Source organism: Phyllostomus discolor, chromosome 4, assembly GCF_004126475.2.
Source record: "Phyllostomus discolor isolate MPI-MPIP mPhyDis1 chromosome 4, mPhyDis1.pri.v3, whole genome shotgun sequence".
In the NCBI taxonomy this organism is placed as follows: Eukaryota; Metazoa; Chordata; class Mammalia; order Chiroptera; family Phyllostomidae; genus Phyllostomus; species Phyllostomus discolor.
Window position 1 is genome coordinate 209,171,180 of NC_040906.2, and position 22,066 is coordinate 209,193,245.

Consider the following 22,066-nt stretch of genomic DNA (forward strand, 5'->3'; position numbering starts at 1 on the left):
GACGCTGCCGAGTCTCCTCACGCGTCGCCCGGGCAGCCCCCGCGTGTGGCCTGGGCAGCCCCCGCGTGTGGCCTGGGCTCCCGGTTCTGCTTTCTGTGCGCCGGAGTCCTGCCGAGACCAGGGTTTCGTTTAGCATTTCATGCGTAACATTCTGTTATCCAAAGTTTTTAACTTTAACTCATTAAACCATCTCAGAACGGGTTTCCACAGTGACTCGTCACACCCAGTGCGACCTGTGCCTTCAGACAACGCTGCACGTTGGGCGTGAACATGTCCCCGTGAGGGCGCGGCGAGCTGGGGCCTGGGCTGCAAGTGTCTGCATGCACCGCAGTGCCGCGCGGCTCAGGAGGCCACCGTGACAGTTTTCAGACGGAGGAGCTGTGGCGTAGGGAGCACCCGAGGGTCTTACCTGCGTCCAGCCAGGTCCAGACAGTGGCAGGAGCTGGTCCCCTGTCCTGACGGTGGCAGGAGCCGGGCCCCCGTCCCAGCCTCAGGGCCCGTGGTCCCTGCAGACGGCGGTGCCAGCTGGGGCTCCAGACGGCTCGCACCCTGTCCAACCAGACGGTGACAGAGCGCTGGGAACTCACTGGGACGGAAGGAAGCACCTTTGCGACAACTACTGGCGACCGAGGGAGAGCCGGACTGACCCCCTCCTTTTTCTCCCCTTCCAGGTTCCGTCAGTGAAGAAGCTGCCCCCCCGGGAAGGCACAGGAAGAACAGGTAACCCCCCAGAACGGGTTTCCATGGTGACAGGTCACGTCCGGTCCACCTGTGCCCTAAATAACTTTGCGAGGTTAATGTGTCCCATGACAACACTCAGAGCCGAAGCAGTTCACTGCCTGTTCCTTCATTCACAACCGCACATTCTCCTGGCAGGGTGCCGGCGCCTCCGGGCCCGCACTGGGGCTCTCAGGCCCGGCCTGCATCGGGAGCGCCTGTAGGTGCCGTGAGGTGCCCCCTCTCCTGAGTGCCACCGGACGGGGGGGACTGGGGTTCTGTGTTTGGGCTGTCGCCCTGTGATCCCAGAGCAGAGCGACCGCTGGGGGCCACTGCCTGAGGCTCTTGCCTCTTCCCAAGGAGTAAGTGGGGGGGGGGCAGCTGGCCCCACCCCGTCTGCAGGTGCGCTGGGACAGCCCCCGCGGAGGCCAGGCCCCACCATCAGCCCCCCCCGCCCCAGGGAAGCCCCCGCAGCCTGCCCTCACCTCCTGCGGGTGACGGTCTCGGACTGCCTTGTGGAGTTACAGGTTATTTTCAAGAGGAAATAAAAACACTGTTTTGGCACCAAAACCTCAGGCACTAATTTCTCTGATGTAGGTGGTCGTGTGTGAGACAGTGATTTAAAAAAAAAGTGACATGAAGCCAAATGGGCCAGGGTTTCCTTCCCCAGGTCCCTTAGGTGTGTGCGCCTGGCAACCCTGGTGGGCACGACCCAGCCCTGGCAGGTCATCGGGGCTCTTTACAGAGGTCACGGTACAGAGACCGACACACGGGCCAGTGCCGACCTGGGGGGCACGCCAGGCGCGGTGAGGGGGGAGCCGTGGGCGGCAGAGCCGTGACCGGAGGGGTGTGTGAGCGGGCGGTGGGTTTGGAGTGGAACAGGAGACCCCACGGTGGGGAGAGGGCCCCTTCGTGGGTGACGTGCAGTGACGGCTGGCGCGCCGGAGCCTGGGCCAGGACTCGGGTCCCCAAGATTGGGGTGGGCACAGTCCCATCCTGTTTTAAAGAGAAGGAAGTGACCACGTTCCATCAGGGAAACCAATCAAATGCTGAAGGGAGGGGCAGACGCCGCCTCGGAGGGCGGCCCCCCCCCCCCACTCCTGGGGCTGCCCCTGCCTCCTCAATGGAAGGGAGTCGGGGCGCTGGCCTGTGGGCGCAGGGAGGGAGGGACTCCGGGAAAGAGCACCCTCCTTCCACGGAGGCCCCGGGCCCGGACAGAGAGGAAGTGCTGGAGCTGGGCCACCGGGCCGGTGTGTGGGCGGGGCCTAGAGGTCCAGCAGACCCCGTTAGGAGGGAGAGGAAGAGGCAGCCGGCAGTGCCTCTGGCTCCACCTCCTTGAGGCACGGCTCCACGGGCAGCGCCCTGGGGTGGTTTCGTGGGCGGGAGTATCCGTGGGGCCAGAGTGGGAGGGTGGCCCAGGCAGAGTCTCGCTGATGGCAGGGCTGTCCCCCAGGCAGAAAGTGGGGGCCACCTCACGTGCCACTTGTCCCCATCCTGTCCTCTCGGTCGGTGAACGGCCTTCGCTGGCTGTGGTCCGCTCCGCTGAGCTTTCACCCGGACACGGCCCCGTGACCCCGGGGACGGGCTGAGGGCCCTGCAGTGGGGACCCGCCTGGGCCCCGGCACGAACGTGCGGCCCTAGAAACACGTTTGTTCCCGTTCCCAAGGACCCCGGGACGGGCGAGGACTTTCCTCAGGGTACTTCAGGGTGCTCTTCTGAGGCTTTCCGTGTTTTAAGTGCGTTCCCCGTTTCAGTCTGGTTTCTTGGGAGATTGTAAAACATGCGACAGCCAAACCCACGGTTGGTGGCTGCCGTCATTGTCAGGCTTGGCTGTTTCCAACAGCCGACGTCCCAGTTTGTCGCGTTGTAGCGGAGAGCGGGTTGTTCCCACGGGCTAGCTCGATGCTAGGGAGGTTGGAAGACGCCTTTTTGGTTCTCCCTCGGAAAGAGGTCACGAGGAACTTGCTCTTGCTCCTCAGAGAGCGGGCAGGGTCGTAGGTCAGAGTTCGCGGCCACTGTTTGTCGCGTGTCGACCCTGAAATCGCTACAAGACAAACCTCACGCGTAGGAAGAGCGAGTGGGGACCTCCAGGCCGGTCCTTGGGGCCCGGCGACGTGCCTGGTGACGGCCCCTGGGGGCCCGCAGGCCGCGTCCTCCAGCTGCGTCTCGGGACCCTCTAGAGTCTAGACCTCAGACCTGACCCGGAAACCCACAGAGCACGTTGTGCTTGAGGAATACACGTCATCAGTGAGATGACCCCGAGTTCCTTCACGACCCATGCTCCCTCCCCCACACTCAGGTCCTTCCTGGGGGTCAGTTTGTGGACAGAGGGGCCTCAGCTGTGCAGCACGCCCCGGGGACAGCGTCCCAGACCCCCACGGGCAGCGCGTGCAGGGGGCAGCCCCGAGCACGTGGGTGCTCTCGCGCCTCGGCGGGCCCCTGGGCGTGTCCCGGGTGGGGGTGTGTGCTAACCTGTGGGCTGTTTGCAAACCCGCAGCCTCACCCGCATGCACACTTACTTAACTTACTCTCGTGATTGTAGTCTCCTTGCAAATGTTTTCCGTTCTGAATTCAGATGATGCCTCAGCCCCCGCGCTGGACACTCAGCCTCAAGGAGACGAAGAAGGTGAGTGGGGCGTGGGGGCAGGGGGCGGGGTGGGCGCGCCTGCGGACCGTCATGCTGCTCGGGCCCTCGTGGCCCTCTCCCCGTGAGCCCCCCGGTCCCTCCATGGCCTTGGGGTGCCGCCATGTGTGCTTCCACAGGGGTGGAGTGCAAGGGTGTCGTCTGTAATCAGACTCCGTGGGCGGAAGCTCTGTGACTTGGATCATGTAAAACAGCTGTTTCTGAAGCGCGAGACGGCGTGTGCTGCCGCTCTGCCCACAGGCCCCGCCTCTCGCTGGGGCGCGCCGCCACGTGCTGCCCGGCTGTGCCTCGTCACGTCACGGGCAGTGCCCCTCAGGGCCACCGGCCTCGCAGCCACGGCGAGCTGGCGTTCCTCCCCTCAGGCTTTGGCGTCTTGTCTCGGGCGTTTGCGAACGTTTCACAAGTTTTCGGGTCACGGGGTATGACGATGGGGGACGGGGCATGCACATGGCACACGGGTCTGAGGCTGGCAGGCGGGGTCGCACCGTGCCGTGCCGACAGCAGCAATGAAAACAGCGGCGGCAGCGGCGGCAGCTGATGTTGGCGCGGCCCCAAGAACCAGCCTCGGTCCTCAGAATCCCGCTGCATGGGCGGGCGTGCTGAGGGAGGTGGCCCAGGGCCGCCAGGCCGCTGCTGGGCGAAGGTGGGGTGGGGCTGGCTGGCCTGCGTCCCTGGGGTCTCAGGCGTGCACCGTGGCCACCCCCCCCCCCCCGCCCCGTACACGTGCGGTGCGCCCGTGAAACAGTGCGCCTGAGCAGATGTGTCCCCGACGCGGTCGGCGCGAACCTTCTCCCTCGCACGCTGGGCTCCGTGCTGGAGCCTCTGGCCGCGTGGGAGCCCGTGTTTGCACGAGTGTCCGTGTCCCCCACAGGGGTGTCTTCCCACACCGGGCTCCGCGCCGAAACCCGCTTCTAGGCCCCCGCGGGGCCTGTCTGGACTCACGTGACTTTTATTTACCCTTTCTGGTGCAGGAAGGACAAGATGTGCTAAGACTTGAAAACTGTGTCTTGTTACTTCTTACTGTCTAATGTGCACAGTTACCTGAACTGTCTTTAAGTGCACAAGATGTGTTATTTATTCTGTTGGCTCCTCCGGGTTTAGGCTCCCTCCCGAAGCCTCTGAGAGGTTCTGTGTTTTCCCGACAAACTGAAAGTAACGATGGTTCTCTTCTGCTCCGTCAGACATCGCCTCGCGCTACCCCACGCTCTGGACCGAGCAGGTGAAGAGCCGGCAGAACAAGACCAACAAGCACGCAGGTAACGCCCCCGTCGGCTGCGTGCTCTCTGGCCCCGGGGGCAGCGCGGGCTCCGCCCCGGGCTCCAGCCGGCCGGGCACGTGGTTCTCATGACCGGCCCCCAGAATGTGGTTCGGATCCGGGTGTTTTCAGCAGATTTTCTGCAGTCTTCACAGGCTTCTCTGTATGTGCCAGGCGAACTATCGTTTCAGATGAAAATGGAAATGTCAGTATTTGACAGTGAGTGTTTGTTTTCGACCTGATTTCAGTGATGTCCGAGCACTCGACTGACTTAGTTCAAAGTCCTGGAAACTGAGTGCTGGCTTCGCTGCAAAGCGGCGTGTGAGGGCTGCTCCCTTTGGGGACGGCCTGCGGGGACGCCGCCCGGGGGGCAGGCGAGGGGCGCCGTGCCGCTGCTCCGGGACGCCCCGGTGGTCCCCTCCGCTGGGCGGCCCGCCCATGGCCTGCCACCCCTGCGGCCTTCTGAAGGGGTCCCCCGGGATTAGTGAGAAAAGGCGGCCACTCCAGGGCTGAAGAGCTCACACCGGGCTCTCCAAGGCCGGCCCGAGCGGGCAGGTGCCGATGTCTGCGGTGGGAAGCGGCCTCAGGGTGGAGCTTCCCCGCCCCGTGGGCGCCTGCGTTCCTCCCACGTGCATTCTTAATGCCCGTCGACGTGAGGCTCAGGCTCACAGGTCTCGTGAGCGTTCGGGATGCAAGGAGCAGCCTGACTCTCGCGTCTCCGTCCTCTGCCTCTTCGTGCATCCCCTGAAAGGACCCCTCAGACGGCGCCCGAGTCTGGCCGTTTCGGTGGTTGCCTCGGAGCCCCGAGACCGGGGCCGCGTGGTGGCGATGTCTCCTCATTTACTGCCACGCGGCGATGTGGCGGACCACCTGCAACAGGGCAGAGCTGGGGCTGGTGGGACAGGCCCATGGGCTCCTCCCGCATGGTGTCTACCCTGTGACGCCCCTTCTTGCAGCTCCAACCCGTGTCCTGCCCACCCTGTGTCACCCTGTCCCTGCCCCGAGTCACCCTGTCCCTGCCTGGCACCGTCCTGGCCCCCTCTTCTGTGTGGACAGCCAACAAAGGGGAAACCCCAGAGGTGCACATGTGTGCACATGTGTGCGAGTGTCAGGAAAACTTAAAACTTGTTGATGGGATGGCAGCTTTTTCTCAGAAATCGCTGTCGTCGGTGAACTTTCCCGGCTCCTGAGGGCCGGACCCGTGCACGTGCCTCTCCTGCAGACCTCGGGGGCTGAGCCGTTCGGTTGGGTCTTACCACCACGCCTGCCGAGGTCCCCTTGCTGGGTTTGCTCGTGCACCCCAGAGGTCAGCACGAGGGAGGTCAGTTGGAACACTGCACGTCCCAGACTGACCGCTGGGTCTCGGGCACGTCTCAGGGGACGGTCCCTGTGGCAGGGCCCCGGCTGATCTGAGAAACCAACGCGATACATTGTGTGCGTGCCAGGGCTGGACAAGGGCATCGGCCCTTCCTTTAAATGTCAGGGACCTTTAAGAAGGTTGTATTTGTTGTTACGGACAGGGCAAGGGGTAGGGGGAGCAAGAAAGGGCGGGAAAGTTGAACAGCCTTCCACCCGGCGGGCCGGCGCCCAGCCCACGGAGCTGCGCGGCCCGGGCACCTCAAGCTCGCGTCTCTGCGAAGGCAGGTCTGGGTGTGGGCCGGGAGCTGCTTCGGGCTTGGACGGGGCGGCCTGCGCGCTCTCCTGGAGCGAGCGTGCTTCCCGCGCTCCAGCCTCCCTGGTCGGCGCCGTGTTGTCAGGCCTGAGTGACGGTCGGCGGCGGCTAGCCCATGTGAGTGGCGCCACCCAGCGTGCTCAGTGGGCCCGAGGGTGCCGTCTCAGGGGGCCCAGTTAGATGAGCCACCCGGCGCCGTCACTTGGTTACTCAGCCCGACGAGGGGAGCACAGAAGGGCGACGGCGAGCTGGGCTCCGGGCCGGGGGCAGGAGGTCGCCTGACCGTGTCTGTGCTCCCCACAGCGGTCCGGCCGCTGGTGCTTTCTGGGGTGCGGAGGAGTCTCACCTCGCTGGAGCTCCAGGACGTCAGAAACAGGGTCTGATCCGTCAGGTTGATTGACCGTGGAGCGGCAGATAAGGACGGGGTTTACACAGTGACCGCCGCAGTCACTGAGATTTCAGACGTCGGAAGAGATGGATTTGTATTTCACTTTCATTGTTGAAAGGCACTTTTACTAATCATCTTTGGTCGAAGTAGACACATTTATTGGACAAAGCGTAAATAGTTTGGCTTGTTTATTCTGTGGCTGTGGAAAATCGTGTTTGTCCATCAGTAAGTCGCCTCTTGGATGACCCAGGCCCCTCCGCAGGTGCAGGTGCCCAGGCCCAGCAGGTGCCCACGAGGTCCGTCGTGTGAAAGGGGGTGGGGCAGGCACGCGGCCGGCCTCCCCCGTCCGTGGCTCCGGCCGAGGGTCAGAGGAGCGGCTGTCCACCTGCACTGGGGCGGACCCTCCGAGGGGAGCGGCGGTCGTGGAGGGGGCCGTCCTCTCGTGCGTCCTCCTTCAGAAGAGGCCGCGCGGGGAGCCCACTGCTCTCCTCCGGTGTTTCCTGTTGTCCATTCGAAGGGCCGCTGTTCCCCCCGGGCTTCCGCCAGGACGTCCACCACTGGGGTTTCACCAAACGCACCTCCTGCGGCTGCCCCGCGGCGGCCACGCAGCAGGGACGCGGCCGGGTGCGCGAGGGCGTTCAGGGATGGTCGTCCATCAGAGGGGCCGTGTCCACAGGGGAAGGCCCAGCGCTCCTGCGGGCGTGTGCACGCGGCCGGCTCTGGGGGAGCGCCGCTCATCCGATGAGACACACTGTCTCGTCAGCAGATAGAATTCACTCATCGGTCACACGCTGTTTTCCTAAGGCACGTTAAACACTTCCCCGATTTCTTTCCCTTAAAACCGGTCTCAAATGTTAGGAAGGGGAGTGTATTCTGTGTCCACTGGACGAGGCACTAACGCCGGTGCAGAAGGGCCAGAGCCGCCCCAGACGGACGAGCACCGTGCGCTGCACACGGTGAACAGGGCGCTTCGCAGAGCAGAAGCTCAGGGTCGTGGCCCTGGGAGGACACCGAGGGGAGGGGACGCCACCTTCCGGGTGAGGAGGGGTCGAGGCCCGCGGGGCGGCCCCAGTCCAGGTGCTGCCGGCTGCCACTCACCGTGGCCACGCAGCGCATGGAGAGGGGAGCTCAGGGCGAGTGGCCGGTGCCATTCACGGGAGGCCGGCCTTGCAGACGCCTGGGAGAAAGACGATTCCGTGGGACGCACCGACTGAGAAATAATCCTTAAACAGTGTGTCCTTGATCATTTATGTTTGTGATTTTTTGGGGTTTCATGATGTTTTGTTTGTAAAGAGAGGGAACAGGTCACTCTCACACTGTTTTCAGGGGCTGTAATCTTTTGCAAAAACTAAGAACCAGATTACTGCCGTCATATTGTTTTGTTTCTCTGAGCGAACAGGTAGCTTAAATTCATGCCAAACGTGGCCTCAGTTTCTGTCGGTTGATGAGAGTTCTGGGTCTAACGCCGGGTCTGCCGTCACACGCAGCTCCGGGTAAGAAGCGGAGGGAGTCACGGAGGGAGTCACGGACGGGCTCCCGAGCGAAGAAGACCCTCTGCAGACAGGTTTGCACGAGGAAACAGGAGCCAACGTTGTTGGAAATACGTGGTGCTAGCCAGGACCCACCGCGGGAGCTCGGGGAGGACGGGGCGACCCGGGAAGGTGGAGGTGGGACTTGGGAGCCAGCATGGCCCCCAGGGACGACTGAGCCTGGACTCGGGGCCTCACAGACAATGATAGAAGGAGAACGCCCCAATCCCGACGACGCTCAGGGACGCTGAGGGGCCCGTCGTTGCCATGGCTCAGGGCGGTGGCTGCCAGCGCCATCTGTCCGGTTCCTCCCAGTGACGGGCGAGCTTCCGGGGAGGCCAGGCTCTCAGGGAGGCCTCAGGCCCCGGGCGGGACTTCACAGACTGTGGCCGCTGAAGGGGAAGGAGCCATGGAGACCACGTCCCTGAGCCCTTGACCTCGACAGCGGAGGGGGTGGGCGTCGGGAGAGGCGCCCTGGCTCACCGGGGCGGCACTGGGGCGGTTCCTGGGCTGTCGCGTTCGCTGGGAAGAAGCCAAGTTGCACCCATCTGCACCCCGAGTCCCAGTGGGCCGAGAGCCACACACAACAGGGGCGGAGGCTGGCGCGGCCTCCGGCGGCGTGGGTGATGCCGGAACCGGGAGCCAGGACTGACTGTCTCCTGTCCAGCCCTCGCTAACGGTGCCCGCAGGGCCAGTGGCCGACCCTCCTCGGCTCTGCCCTCAGCGGGGCTCTCTGGAGTGCCCAGCCCGTGTCCAGCCTGGACATGCCCAGGGCTGCCCTCCCCCTCCCTGATCCCTAGGGTGTACCCCCTCTGGCTCACCCTGCAGCGCCGCCATCTACCCCTGTGGCCCGCTACCTCCCCGAGGAACCCGCCCACTCCAGCCCCCGCCCTCCGGTGCAGGGACGGCCGGGCCCTCCTGACGTCCGTCCGACAGCGTGTCCACTGCGGGTCCCGTTTGCTGAGTGTGTCGCTCGGCCCTCCCTCGGTCCCCCTGCAGCCCGTCCCGGCGGAGGTGCCCAGGGCTGGGGGCGTCGGGTGTCGTGCTGTGGCCTCCGAGACGGCGTCCCCGGCTGTCCCCGTCCCCCCTCAGCGGCGCACACAGTTGGGTGACTTTGCCAGGCGGCAAGTCTCCCTTGCTTCAGTGTCGGTGTTGATTTTAGGTGCTCGCTCCAGGTCTCTTTCTCAAGAGGTTTTGCCAAAGTAAGTAAAACCTGAGTGCTGCGAGGAAACAGATCGCCTGCTAAGGCTTTTTTTATTTCACTTTATTTTCACAGCCAGGGGCACGACTGTGATTACTTCAGCAGTTGACGACCGCCCCCTGCCCCCTGCCCCCAGCTCATGTCGCGTTGGGCTCCACGGCCCCCAGGCGCCCACGTGCGCCCCTGTCGCTGCGCGGGGCTGGTCCAGAACCTGCAGGAGGCCCCAGGCGGGGGCCCCCCCCAGACACCCCCCCAAAGCGCGTGTGGCTGGGCTGTAGACCCCAGGACCCACGCGGGTGCCCCGCCTGGGGCCCCTCAAACAGAGGCCCCGGCTCTGCCAGCCCTGAGAGCCCCCGGCCCGCCCGCCCCACCCCACCTTCCTGGTAAAAGTGTGTCTCCCTCCCGCCCCCCCCAGCCCAGTGGACGCCCTGTGCCTCCTGCTCGCAACGCTGCTGCGCCCTCCGCTCCCTGCGGAGCCCGTGGGGTTTCGGGGACCCCAACGATGGCCGTCCCCTGCGTGTGCGCCAGCCGTGGCTGCCCCACGCCCCACGGGCCGGCCGGACCAGCCGTCCCCTCCGTCTGCGTGCGGCTTCTGAAGCCGTGCCCGTGTGTGAAGTCTCAGGTTTAAGTGCAGGATTGCACACACAGCTGGGTCCCAGCCAGACCCTTAAGCTGTGAAGTTGGGTCGTTTGAAGAGGCGAAAACACTCAGAACTAACTGGAGCAGTTCCTCTCAGTGTGGACTGCCGGGCGCAGCCCGGCAGTGGCCGCGGGGTGAGTGGTGCCGGGGGCGGGGCGAAGGTGTGCGGAGACAGGGGCCGGAAGCCACGGGCGAGCGGCCCGCTGCCCGCAGGAAGACGTGGCCGGCGCAGGGTCTCGGCCGAGGCCCCTTCGGGACGCCGGGAGGAGCCGGTCACGGGCCGCTCCCCTCTCTCCCACCAGGTGGACGTCCAGGTCTTAGCTGGACGGAAGCCTCCCTTCATGGCCTTCTCCGTCGGCCGGGGTCTGGTGCTGCCGCCGTGGAGGGCAGTGCCCCCTTGGAGAGGAGCACAGGGCCCCAGCGGATGTCCCTGAGCGAGAGCCGGAGTGGCAGCTGTGCCCGGCCCTGCGCCCCCAGGACAGTCCGGGTCTGCAGCAGGGGCGGGAGACCCCCCGCAGTCCGGGGAAGGGCTCAGGAAGGAACCCCGAAGACACGTCCTTCTCAGCGGATGGCCGCCCTGGGACTGCAGGGACGCACACGACACTCCCCGTGACACAGCGTCCCTCCCAGGGGGATGGGGACAGGGGGACGGGAGCCTCACGCCCACCGCAGGGCTGACGGTCAGGGGCGTGACTGCCCCGCCCGGCCAGGTAGAGGAGGGTCAGCACTGGGAACGGACGGCCGACAGCTGGGGGCCTTGCAGCCCCTTCTTGGTGGGCCCGGGGTCTGTGGCTGCAGCCCTCACGGGGTGACCAGCGCAGGTGAGGGGTGGGGAGCTGGTGGGGCCAGAGTGGGCACGCTCCTCCGGGGCCGGTGGGGGAGGAGCTTGGCTAAGGGGCCTGCGGGCTCAGCCTCAGCGGCCGTCTGGGGTCCCGGGGGACGGAGGGCGGAGCAGCAGGGGCAGACCAGACACAGCCCTGGGGTCGCACCGTGGGAGGGCGGCACACATCCTGTGTCCCTGTGACAGGTGGCCGTGACCCGAGAGACAGCCTTGGACCTCGAGGGCCCCCAGAGAGTGGGGCTTTTCTGGGGAGCGGGGAACATTCCGACCCTTCTTGTGCGGCGTCCAAGTGCAAAATCAGACTGTTTTCCCAACCGTTTAAAAATAGCAGCGGCCTGCTAACGCTGCCGAGCACCACGGGGACAAACACGTCTGGTGCCGCGCCTCGGCGACCCCCGACGTTTCCGCGCACGTTGTCCCCCCCGGGGGGTGGGGGGCAGCCGAGGGGCCGTCCCGGTGTGGACGCGTCCCAGGAGGTGTCACAGGGGGTGGCCGGGGGGTCTGCACGCGGGTTGCTGCTCGGGAGCTGCGAGGACCTGACGGGGGAGGGGCTGGGGCGGCCCCAGGGGAGCTCGTGGGTCCCGGAGGCTGGGGACAGTGACTGTGGGGTGGGGGTAGTGGCGGGGTCTGGGGAGCACCGTGGGGAGTGGGGTTCCATATGGAGGTGGAGGAAAGCGGGGAACTCGGGGAACGTGGGGTGACTTGGTCTCAGGTTTCCGAGAGCGATGGCGGTGCAGGTGTCGTTGAGGAAACGCTTTGGACAGAGAACGTCAGGTGGGCTCTCCACAGAGACGGCCCGTGGGCCGGCGGGGGACACGGAGGGCGCTCCGGGGGGTGGCCCGCCTCCGCCCTGGCTGACGGCGCCCTGCCCCACCCCCAGCCTTCGGGCCCAGGACTCAGGGTCCGTCCGTGGGAAACAGCCCCTCGGGCTGCAGCTCCCCTCGGGCCGGCGGGCTGCTGTGGGGACGAGTCCGGGGCAGGCACGTCAGAGCGGACCCCGAGGTCCTTCCCGTCCTCTCAGAGGCGCTGGCTCGTGACTCGAATCCAGGCCTTGACTGTTGGGAGCCGGTCTGACCTCGAGCTTCCCGTAGCCTCCGGGCACCACTTTCCCGGGGCTCCCAGGGCCTGGGGCTCCCAGGGCCTGGCGCGCCCGGTTCCACGGTGGCCCCGCCCCTCTGGCGGGGGAGGGGCTCCCCGCCCAGCCTGCCCCGCTCTGCAGCCCGGGGGGGAAGGCAGAGCACCCCGTGGGGCCTCCGCCTGCCCCCAGTGACACCCACGCCACCCCCCTGTCACCAGGGCCGAAGGGGACAATGCGGGCCGCTCCGCTCCCGGCCTCGGTGCCTGTGACACTGCGGTGACGGGCCCAGGTCACAAAGCGTGTCTAGAAACGAGCCGCCGTCTGCCGTGAACGCGCTGGCACGGCCAGTCAGCCCGGGCCCCTCCCAGGCGGAGGCGGAGCTGCGGCCGCCCGGGGCCGCTGGGCCCCTCGCTGACCGTGGACCTGTGAGTAATTAGGTTCCCCTGGAACTATGATTTCTGGGCCTCCCCCTCCAATCTGCCATTTCTAGAAAATCAGGTCCTAAATGGCCTCCTTCTGATTTTCCTTGTTTTGCTTTTGATCATCTGAATGTTGCCCAATTATAGAGGAAACCACAAAAAATTCCGTGACTGATGAAGACAGTGTGTGTAAAAATTAAGTAATCAATTCTGAGAAAAAATGAAAAACCCATATGCTGAAAGAAACCTGGGACGGACAGAGACTCGGGCGTCACCACCATCTGGGAACCTGTTGGAAACACACGCTCCCGGCCCGCGGGGCCCGGCGGCCCGGCCGGGGACCCCGGCTCCCCTCTGGTGCCGTCACCGCGTCTGTAGGGTGAGGACAGGGCCGCAGCCTCGGAGCTCCCGGCAGCTCGGCTGTGACGTGAGGAGCGTGCCGCTGCAGCACCCCTAGGGGCTCTCAGTGGCCGGCCTCCTGCCCTCTGTGAGTGGGAGTCTGTGGAACAAAAACCGTGGTTTTATCCCTGAGTGTTTCCGCGCGTGAGTCCCGTTCAGACCTCAGAGCCCCTCCCCAGGGCCTGCGCGGGCAGCTGGACTTCCAGGGCCCGCCAGCAGGGACGGCAGGGGACCCCCAGCCGCAGAGCAGAGCGGACGTTGGAGGGGTGGCGTGCCCCCCCCCCCCCCCCCCGCGTGCATGCGGGCACCGCGGGCACTCAGCACGAGCAGCGCGGAGGCCCGGGGCCGGCCCCGGACTCGGCGTCTGACAGGGGACCGCGAGGGCGCCTGGGCGTCCCGGGGGTGAGCGGTGGTGGCACCCGACGGCGGAGGTGCCCGCACCCGTTCTCACTGCGGGTGACGGGTGACGCTGCAGTGCGCACAGGGCAAGTGCGTTCTCACGGGTGGGTGTCCTCGAGTTGTGCGGGTGCACACCCAGAGGAGCGGCTGCTGGGCCCTAGGGCCGTCCAGTCTCCGTGTGGGGGCGGGGCGCCGTCGGTTCCCACGGGGGCTGCTCCGCCTCGGCCCCCACGGCCGTGCGGGCGGCCCCTCCCCCGCCTCTGCACCACGCACCTGCCCTCTCATCGTCTCATTGTCTCGTCGTCTCATCGCCGGCAGCTGCTGGGCTGTTTGGCGTTGCTGCCGGGTCCTGCGGCTGTTTCCGAGTTCCGGGCGCCAGCCCCTCGTGGGGGGGGGGGGTGCTTGCTGGTGTCGTCTGTTCCGCTGGTGCCTGTTGCTTTGTTGGCGGTTTCCTTCCGTTTTTCCCAGCAGTGTTTTTTGTTTGTTTGTTTACAGTGTCTTACACGTATTTTCACCAACTTAATCCTAAGAATTCCATTTTTTTTGTTATTACAAATGACATTTAACCATTCTGTCTTTCCATCGTTTCTGCTAGTGTACAGACACAAGCCATTTTTGCTTATTAATGTTATGTCTTGAGACTTTGTTACAGTCGCTTATTAATTCTTGCAGTTTCTTTGTAGATGCTTTAGCATTTTTTGAAAAACACGCAATCCTATCATGTGTGATTAAGGACAGTTTTACATTTTTGTGTTTCAGATCTTTGTCTTTTTTAACTTTCTCTTTGCACCGTCTGGGACCTGTGATGTGATAGGAAGTAGAATTCATGAGGTTATTCTCAATCTTGGAGTGAAAGCAGCCATTGTTGTATTAGTAAGCTTGATGTTAGCTGTAGGTTTTGGTGTAATTTGCTCTTCAAAACCCAGGGGCTGTCTTCCCTTCCCAGGTCTCTGAGGGCTTTGCCATGTGGCTAACCCTCATGGCAAAGGTGAGCAGCTCACCTTCGTAAACGTGGACACCTACATTTTCTTTTCCTGAAAACGGTGGCTTTGCTGCAGCTGAAACGTTTGCTTTGAGGCCACAATGTGATCACAGCGTCTGGCAGGGTGTGAGTTCTAGCAGCTCAGACAGTCCTGTACGTTCGTGGGGCACCATCTCTCCTCCCCAGTCCTCTCGTGTCCTGTTCCGTGGGCTCCTCCGGACCGTCCTCTGAGGCCGCCGGGCTGGCGTGACGCCGCCTGGCAGGTGCCCCCGCCGTGGGAGCGTGCTCCCGAGTCCAGAACTCACGGGGAGCCGTCGGTATGGACTGCGAGAACGCATGGGCAGCGAGGCGAACTGGGGGGCAGGTTCCACATGGGGTCCTCCGGCTGGGCCCTAGCCCAGGGCCGTAGACGCAGGGAGGCCCTTCGTTCGTCCGGGCTCTGCTGTCCAGGGCTCAGATCAGCGGGGCGTCACCGTTGATAAAAACCAAATGCTCAGCCCTCGCTGGCCTGTTTGAGAGTCAGAACTCGGTTACTTCAAGTCCTTAACTTCCAGACCAAAAACAATCTGGCCTGGGCAGCGAGAGCCTCAGGGTCGGCTGGAGGCACCTCTGTGCCCCCGGAGGGAGCGCCCACCTGGCTGGGCGGGCCCACCCGATCCTCTGCAGGCCGAGCTGGGGCTGGGCGGCTCTGTGACGGGCCTGAGGCCTCCTGGAGGGGTGGCGGCCCGCGCTGGGCGCCGACTGTGAGCTTTAAGTGACCCCGGGGACGGGCTCTGAGATCAGCCCCCGGCACACTGGCCGGGGCCCGCACGATTTAGCTTCCGCTTGTTCGTCCACCCCGAGGGATGGAGGCCGGCTTCGGAGGCCAAGGTCCGGGGCCAGGGGGCCCGAGAGGCCCCACTGGTTCCTGCGTTCTCCCAGGGCGTCCGGAGAAACAACGTGCCCTGGAAGGTCACCGGCAGCCGTTGGTGACACAGTGCAGGGCTGGCGCCCGGCCCGCCGAACAGATGCAGCTGCTCCGTGACCTCAGTGTTGGGGTCACTAGGTCTCGTCTGGCGTGCCGCGAAAGCAAGCTGACTTCACTGTCACGCCGAGGGCTGATGGTCACGCTGCGCTGCGTGTGCCGTGGCCACTGTTGCTGGCCAGGCCGCCCTGGGCCCCTGAGCTGCCCGAGGCCCGTCTCAACGTGGCCCGAAGCCACAGGCAGGCCGGGGTCCCCCCTGGGGCTGGCCGCACCTTCAGCGAGCGCTGGCGAGGAGACTGAAAGACACCCAGGACGCTCCTTGGCCCAGCCCAAGTGCAGCGAGGATGTCGGAAAACGCCGACACCCAACCTGTGCCCAAACCAGCCTGACCGCCTGGCGCAGCCCCCGTGTGGGCCGCACGGCCTGTTCCGCACCTGGGACGAGGCGGCAGCTTCACGGGGCGCTTAGGCCTGCGGTGGGGGCGGGGATCTCAGGTCCGATCCGAGGGCCTCGGTCATCGCTCACGGGGCTTGTGGGAGCCACGGGTGGACCCCACACGTACCGAGTGCACAGCGGCACGGCCGTCGAGGCGCCTGGTCTGCGGCTGGTGGAGCTGTTGCTAGTGGTGGGGGGGGGGGCTCTGGACAAACAGGCAGGCACAGACGGAAAAGTGAAACCGTCTCTTCTGACGTGAACCGTGGCTGCAGCTAACGTTTGTCTCCGTTTGCTCTCACGTCCAGACTCTGAGTTCAGAGTTTCTTCTGCATGTGCGTGTCTCCAGCTGCTCACAGTTAGTCATGTCCTCAGCGTGTTGGCGGAGGGGCCTGCCGTGTGTGTGTGTGTGTGTGTGGGCACAAGCGTGTCCCCAGTGGATGACCGGGAAGAGGCAGCAGGCGCTGGTGCTCCTGACCCTCCTGGCTGCCCTCCCGCCCCCCCAGCCGAGCCCTGTCCGGTCCCACTTCCCCGGGACGGGCTCCACGTGACCGGGCTGCGTGCTCACGCCTGTGTCCTCCTCCCCAGCGTCCTCGTGCGACCAGGAGCAGCAGTCGGCCCTGGAGGAGGCCCGGCAGCCCAAGAACGACAACGTGGTGATCCCCGAGTGCGCGCACGGCGGCCTCTACAAGCCGGTGCAGTGCCACCCGTCCACGGGCTACTGCTGGTGCGTGCTGGTGGACACCGGCCGCCCCATCCCCGGCACCTCCACCAGGTAAGGGCCTGCTCGGGGCCGGTGAGGCGGGGGTGGGGGGCAGGAGGGCAGAGCCCCCAGCTCCCACCGCCCCCGCCTGCACCCCCACATCTCTGAGCTGGGTGTCTGCAGACCCCGGCTTTGGCTGTGGAAACGAGAGGTGCCCACCCCTCTGAAGGTCCCCGGGCACCGACTGTGTGGCGACAGCACGTCCAGCCCTCGCAGGCGGGTCTGCTGCTTCGTGCACGCTGGGCGTGCAGAGCTGGCTCTGCTGTCCAGGCCACGGTGGCTCCGAGAGTGTGCCACGTGTCGGTGGCGGCAGAGTCGCCGGCACTGCACAAGCGGGAGGAACCGACCGCCCCTCGTGGCCGTCTGTGACATGAAGTGTGTGCACCCTGCAGGGTCCACGTGGAACGGGAAGCACTGGAGGCAGAGACGGCCACGCTCTCCGAGGCCCCCGGGCACCGGCACCCCCTCGGGGCACGGGCACCCCCTCGGGGCTGCGGGGCGTCGGCAGAGCCGTTCCTCCCGGCCCCCGACGGGCACGGGCTTTGTGCTCGGAAGTGCTGTCCCCGTGAGTTAGAGTGTGTCTGCGGCCTTCTGCTACACGAGCCGACCTCCGGTTTCTCATAGATTCGTGTACAACTAGTTTACAGGCATACGACGGTGTCCCGTGTGCTGTGTACCTGGGCCCTGGTTCTGCCCGGGGGCCCAGGCCTGAGCAGCGCAGCACACCCTGAAGGTCCCCACCGTTGCTCATGAGTGACCACTGGCATTTAGAGGGACACCTTTTCAGCAGTTTGGATGAGATTTTCTTTTCTGCCCCTGTGCACACGCCCTCCGAGAAGCCCTCCTTGGGAAGCGGGGTTCTGCACACTCGGGACACCGGGGCGCTGGCTGCCGGCCCCGGCCGCACCTCTGGCCAGGGAGGTGCCACTGGCAGACGGCCCCCCAGCTCCGGCCAACAAAAACCCTGAAGCTGTCAAAACCAGAGCTCCTCCAACCGGCCCGAAGTGATGAGATCAGCATCTAGGAGCTCACCCCCAGAACCCGCTTCACCCACTTCGCGTCTGACTGGACGAGGGGCACAGTCACCGCCTCCCCTCCCCCCTCCCCCCATCCTGACTCTCTGCCCAGCCCGATGGCGGCTCCGCCAGGGAGACCAGCGCCAGGCTCCCGGGCCCTGCTCTGCCTGCAGGACAGAGCAGAGCACGGCTCTCTCCTCGGAATTCCAGGAACAGCGTTAGGTCAGGAGGAGACCCCTGGGCTCCCGCTGGGTCTCGACCTCACTCACTCGCTCGCTCACTCGTCCGTCCAGTTGCTCGTTCGGTGTCGCGGGTGCTGGGGGTCGCAGCGCCGGGGACCAAGGAAGGAGCCCTGAGCAGCAGGCGCGTCCTCCCTTCTGGGGGCTGGGCCTCCCGCGGGGGGACGTCGGGGCGCGAGCAGGGGTCCCGGCGGGGCTGCTTCCGCAGCGGCAGAGCCCCCACACCCCACCAGCCTCGACGTGCGCCCGCCGACACGGCCCAGGGGACTCGGAGGGTCAGACGGTTTCAGCCGCTCAAGTTCAAGGACGTGCTTTTGTGTGCCTCTCTCCGCTCGGCCGCTTCCACTCACCGGCTCGCCCGGTGGCCGCTGCGTCCCTGCAGCCGTGACAGCAAAGGTCCTGCCTCTTTCTGACGGGAAGGAGCGCCTCCCCCACTGGCCCTCGGCTCTCAGTGGACGTCCCTCATCTAACCGAGTGAGGGCCGTCCGCACGGGGCCAGCACCTCGGCCAGCTCTGGTCAGAGGCGTCTGTGTGGACAAGCAGGACTTCAGATATAAGCGACTGTCTGTATTCGTGCCTGCCCCTCGGACGTAAATAACGAGGGAGCAGATGACCTCACGTCAGAGGGCAGGGGTGGAGGAGGCTCCTTTTCGGGGGATAACATGATTCGGTGAGATTTCACCGAGGACAGTCCCCCAAACCTCCACTCTGACACCCGTGATGCCCCTGGACAGACTCCCCTCATGGTCACAAGACGGCTGCAGAGAACCAGGCATCTCATCCAGATACCACAGTGCTCGGAGGACACACGGCCCATCTCTCCCTTGCCTAGGAGCCAAAAGCCTTTCCGAAAAGTCCCTCTGGCAGATTTCATTCATGGATTATTGGTCACAACTGGATTATACAAAGTAGCTAAATCCATCACTGGAAAGAAAACTGGAATTGGTTTAAATTGGACTCCAGGGATGTGAGGATGCTGGGAACTCAGCTGTCGACCTTCAGGCTGTCTGGTTGGCCGGGCCAGCGCCGGCGCCACCGCCTCACGTGCCGGCCGCGGGCTCTGCTGCGACTGCAGGGCGCAGAGGCAGCCGCCGCGAGCTCCTGCCACCGTGGGAACGCCCGCCGTCACCGAAGTGCCGCTCTCCAGGGTTTCCTCGGGGAGGCGGGTCCGGGGAGAGACTGTGCAGTTTTGGTTTACATTTGGGTGGAAGTTCAAGGTTTTGTTTTCCTTGATTGTCCTCTATTTTACGTTTTCCAACGGGGAAAGACAATTAAAAACTCAAACGCCCGTGATTAGCCACAGACGTGAAACGCATCATCACCGAGAGCCGGCTCTTTCTCCTCCCGCCCCCAAGCAAGACGACTGAAACCCGCGCATTCTGTGGTCGACTCGTGCCGAGGACCGGAACCGGCGCCGTTCGCCTGGGGGCAGAGAGCGGCGCCCCCGGCGCGGGGTCCCTCGTTGGAGAGAAACTTGAGGCGGGCCGGCCCTCACCCCCGACCCCCCCGGCTCCCCTGCTGGCTTGGGTCAGACTGACCCAGTGGCCGTGGCTTACAGCTGGGCTGCGGCAGCACCGGGCACCCGTGGGCGCCCACACCGGGCACGGCACAGTGGGAGCTGGGGGCTGGCGGTCCCCTCCTGGCCGAGACGGTGGTAGCTGCGCTGGCGCCCAGCGCGGGGGGACTTCCCTTGCCCTCTCCCGGACGGGCCCTCCCGCCATCAGACTGTGCACCGTCCCCCTGCGCCGGGCTGCCCGGCCTCCGGGCCACCAAGCTCCCTGTCCTGCAGGCGCGGGACCCGGGGGCGGGACCCCGCCTTCCTCCGGCAGCGGGCTTGCCGTCCGGTGGGCACCCAGGCAGCGGGCGCTCGCGCTTCCCTGGCACAGAGCACAGCAACGGGTGTGGACGCCGAGTGTGAACTCCCGCGTGGGGTCCGGGGCTCTCGCTGCACGCCCCGATGCGGCGTGTCTGCCCGGGCCGGGCCGGTCGCTGAGTGCTTCCCGAGGGGGAGAACACTGTCCCTCAGGTGGACGTTTCCACGTCAGCCTCGGGGCCAGGACTCCAGCCCAGATCTGGAGCGAACCAGTGTGGCCCTGCCGTGACTCCACTGACCTCTCTCTCCTCCCCTCCACCCCCCACCCCCCAGGTACAAGCAGCCGAAATGTGACCACACAGCCAGGGCCCACCCGGCCAAGGCGCGGGACCTCTACCGGGGCCGCCAGCTGCAGGGTGAGTGGGCTGGCTGGCGGGGGAGGGGTGGGAAGCACGGACCGCTGAGCACTTCCTGCGGGTCAGGGGCAAGGAGGAGCCCCTGTGGCTGTGTCCCCCACAGTCAGTCCCCTGGAGGAGGCTGCTGCCCGTCCCCGTGGGGCCTGCTGGCAGGCAGGGGCCTTGGCTGGGGGGCGGCGGCCCAGCTGGGGGAGCCGCCGGTCTCCCACCCAGCGTTTCAGGGGCGGGGGCGCTGCCCCCCACTTGGGACGCCCCGCAGCGTGACTCCCGAGCCTGCACCCCCGCTGTTCCTGCTCCCGGAGAGGGAGCCGGTGCAGGAGCCCGGTCCCACGCTGCTCTGGAAGGGGCGCGGCTCTGCGAGACGCCGGGGCCTGGGCTCCGTGGACCCCGGGCTCCGTCTGCCGGGCACGTGTCACTGCCGACAGAGGCCTGTGGGACAGTGAAGGGGGCCGTGGGGTTAGTCTCACAGCTGTTGGCAGCGCGCTCATGGGAGGGTGTTCTCGGGGCGGCCTCTTCCGCCAAGAAGCCCACGCGTGTTTGCGATGCACCGGGAGGGTTGCTGTGCCGCCCGAGCCTTTCCCCGGCACTCGCCCCCCCCCCCCCCCCCCCCCCCACCGCCTGCTTCCCAGGGCCGCATCGTGTGGGGGCGGCGCCTGAGCCTGGGCAGGCAGGGGCCGCGGGTGCCTGAGGGTGCCGGCAGCTTGGGCCGCCTGCCACACGGGGGCGTGGAGTCAGGACTCTGACAGCGCACGGTGGGCTCGACGGCATCCTCGAGCCGCTGTGAAGCATGTTGCCATCTGTCTCATTCTGACTCACCCTGGTCTCCCTGGAGCATGCTCCAGCCAGTGGCGGCGCTCAGCCGGAGCCTCAGAGACATGGCTGCGTCATGTCCTCCGCGAAGAGCACGTGTGACCGGGCCTCACATGGAGTCTCGATGAGTCCCCGTTCAGGGAGCGCATGTGGTTCCCGTGTTGTCTTGTCGGCACCGTCACCGGCAGGGAAGGGTTTGAGGCCCGGCGCGTGGAGGTGCTTCTCTCTCCTGAGCAGGGAGCGGGGGGCAGGGCAGCTGTGGGGCCGAGTGCCCCCCGCACTCCCAGCCTCATGCAGGGCGCAGGACGTGGCGCTGGCGGGCCCGGTCTGGGGCGGCCGTCCCCGGGCCCTGCTCCCCCCGAAACGCTTCCCCAGGGGTGCGGGCCCTTCCTGCTCCGTGTCTGCCATGTCTGCCTTTGGAGGCGGATTCGAGGAATCGGTCGGGGACGCGGTTTCGTCGCCTGGGCCTCCCTCGCCACGTTGCCCCTCGTGTTGAGTGTCATGAACGGCCGCTCTTTGCGTCTGGGTGCGGGGAGCCCCCCGGGGGGTGAGTGCAGACACCTGTGCACTGAGCACCTTTTGTGAACCTGCCGTCTTGCCGTGGGAGGGACCCGCTTTACCGCTGCGTCGACCGGAAGGGCGAGCCCTGCCCCGTCAGCTGGTGCGGTCTCCCGCCTCGGAGTCAGGGCTCAGCGCTGGTGGGCAGCGGTGACCCTGCCCCTGGGGGGTCACCGAGGCTGCAGGCACTGTACGGGGGCCGTTGGCTCTCCCGCACCGGCACCACGCTGACCCTAAGCGGCTCCCGGTAACGCCGCAGGGGGTTGTGCCGGGGAGCCGCTGGGAAGGAGCAGCAGGGCTGTCGGGATACTCAGGGCACGCTCGCTCGCTCCCTCTGGGCGCGGTGAGAGCTCAGTGACTGTGCGCCCACCCCAGGCCGTCGGGGCCGTGGAGTGTGACCTGGGTTGTAGAGTGGCAGATGGCTGTCAGGGCAGCGGTGAGTGGATGTTCACAGGGCTGTGGTTTTACAACATGCAGGCAGCCTGTCCCCTCCTTCGGCCCGGTGCTGTGTGTTCAAGTCCTCGAGAGAGATAAGGACAGGGAGATAAGGAGAGGCCGTGTGTACAGCGAGCAGTCGAGCTGAGAAAAGGTGGGGTAGGCGTTTGGGAAGACGGGTGTCTCTGTGTGAATGAAGAGCCTCCCTTAAGCCACGTCTGTTGCTAAAGGGAAAAGGAAAAGGAAACCGGCCGGGTCGGCCTCTGCTGGACCGCGTGTGGGGCTGGGCTGCGAGGCACGGGGTTGCGGGGGACGGAGCCTGCAGGGGGCATTCTGGAGACCCCACTGAACCCTGGAGCCAGGCCGACCGCCCTGGGCCCGGCCAGGCCTGCCCCTGGCTGCGTGGCCCCAGAGCCCAGGTCACTGCTCCCGCGTCGGTGTCCAGGGAGACCCTGAC

General features: G+C 65.7%; 1 protein-coding gene across 1 annotated transcript in view; it reads left to right on the top strand.

Moving 5' to 3' along the window:
- SMOC2 (SPARC related modular calcium binding 2) overlaps positions 1–22,066 on the top strand; it is a 97,803-nt gene that overhangs the window by 65,758 nt on the left and 9,979 nt on the right. The window lies entirely within an intron of this gene.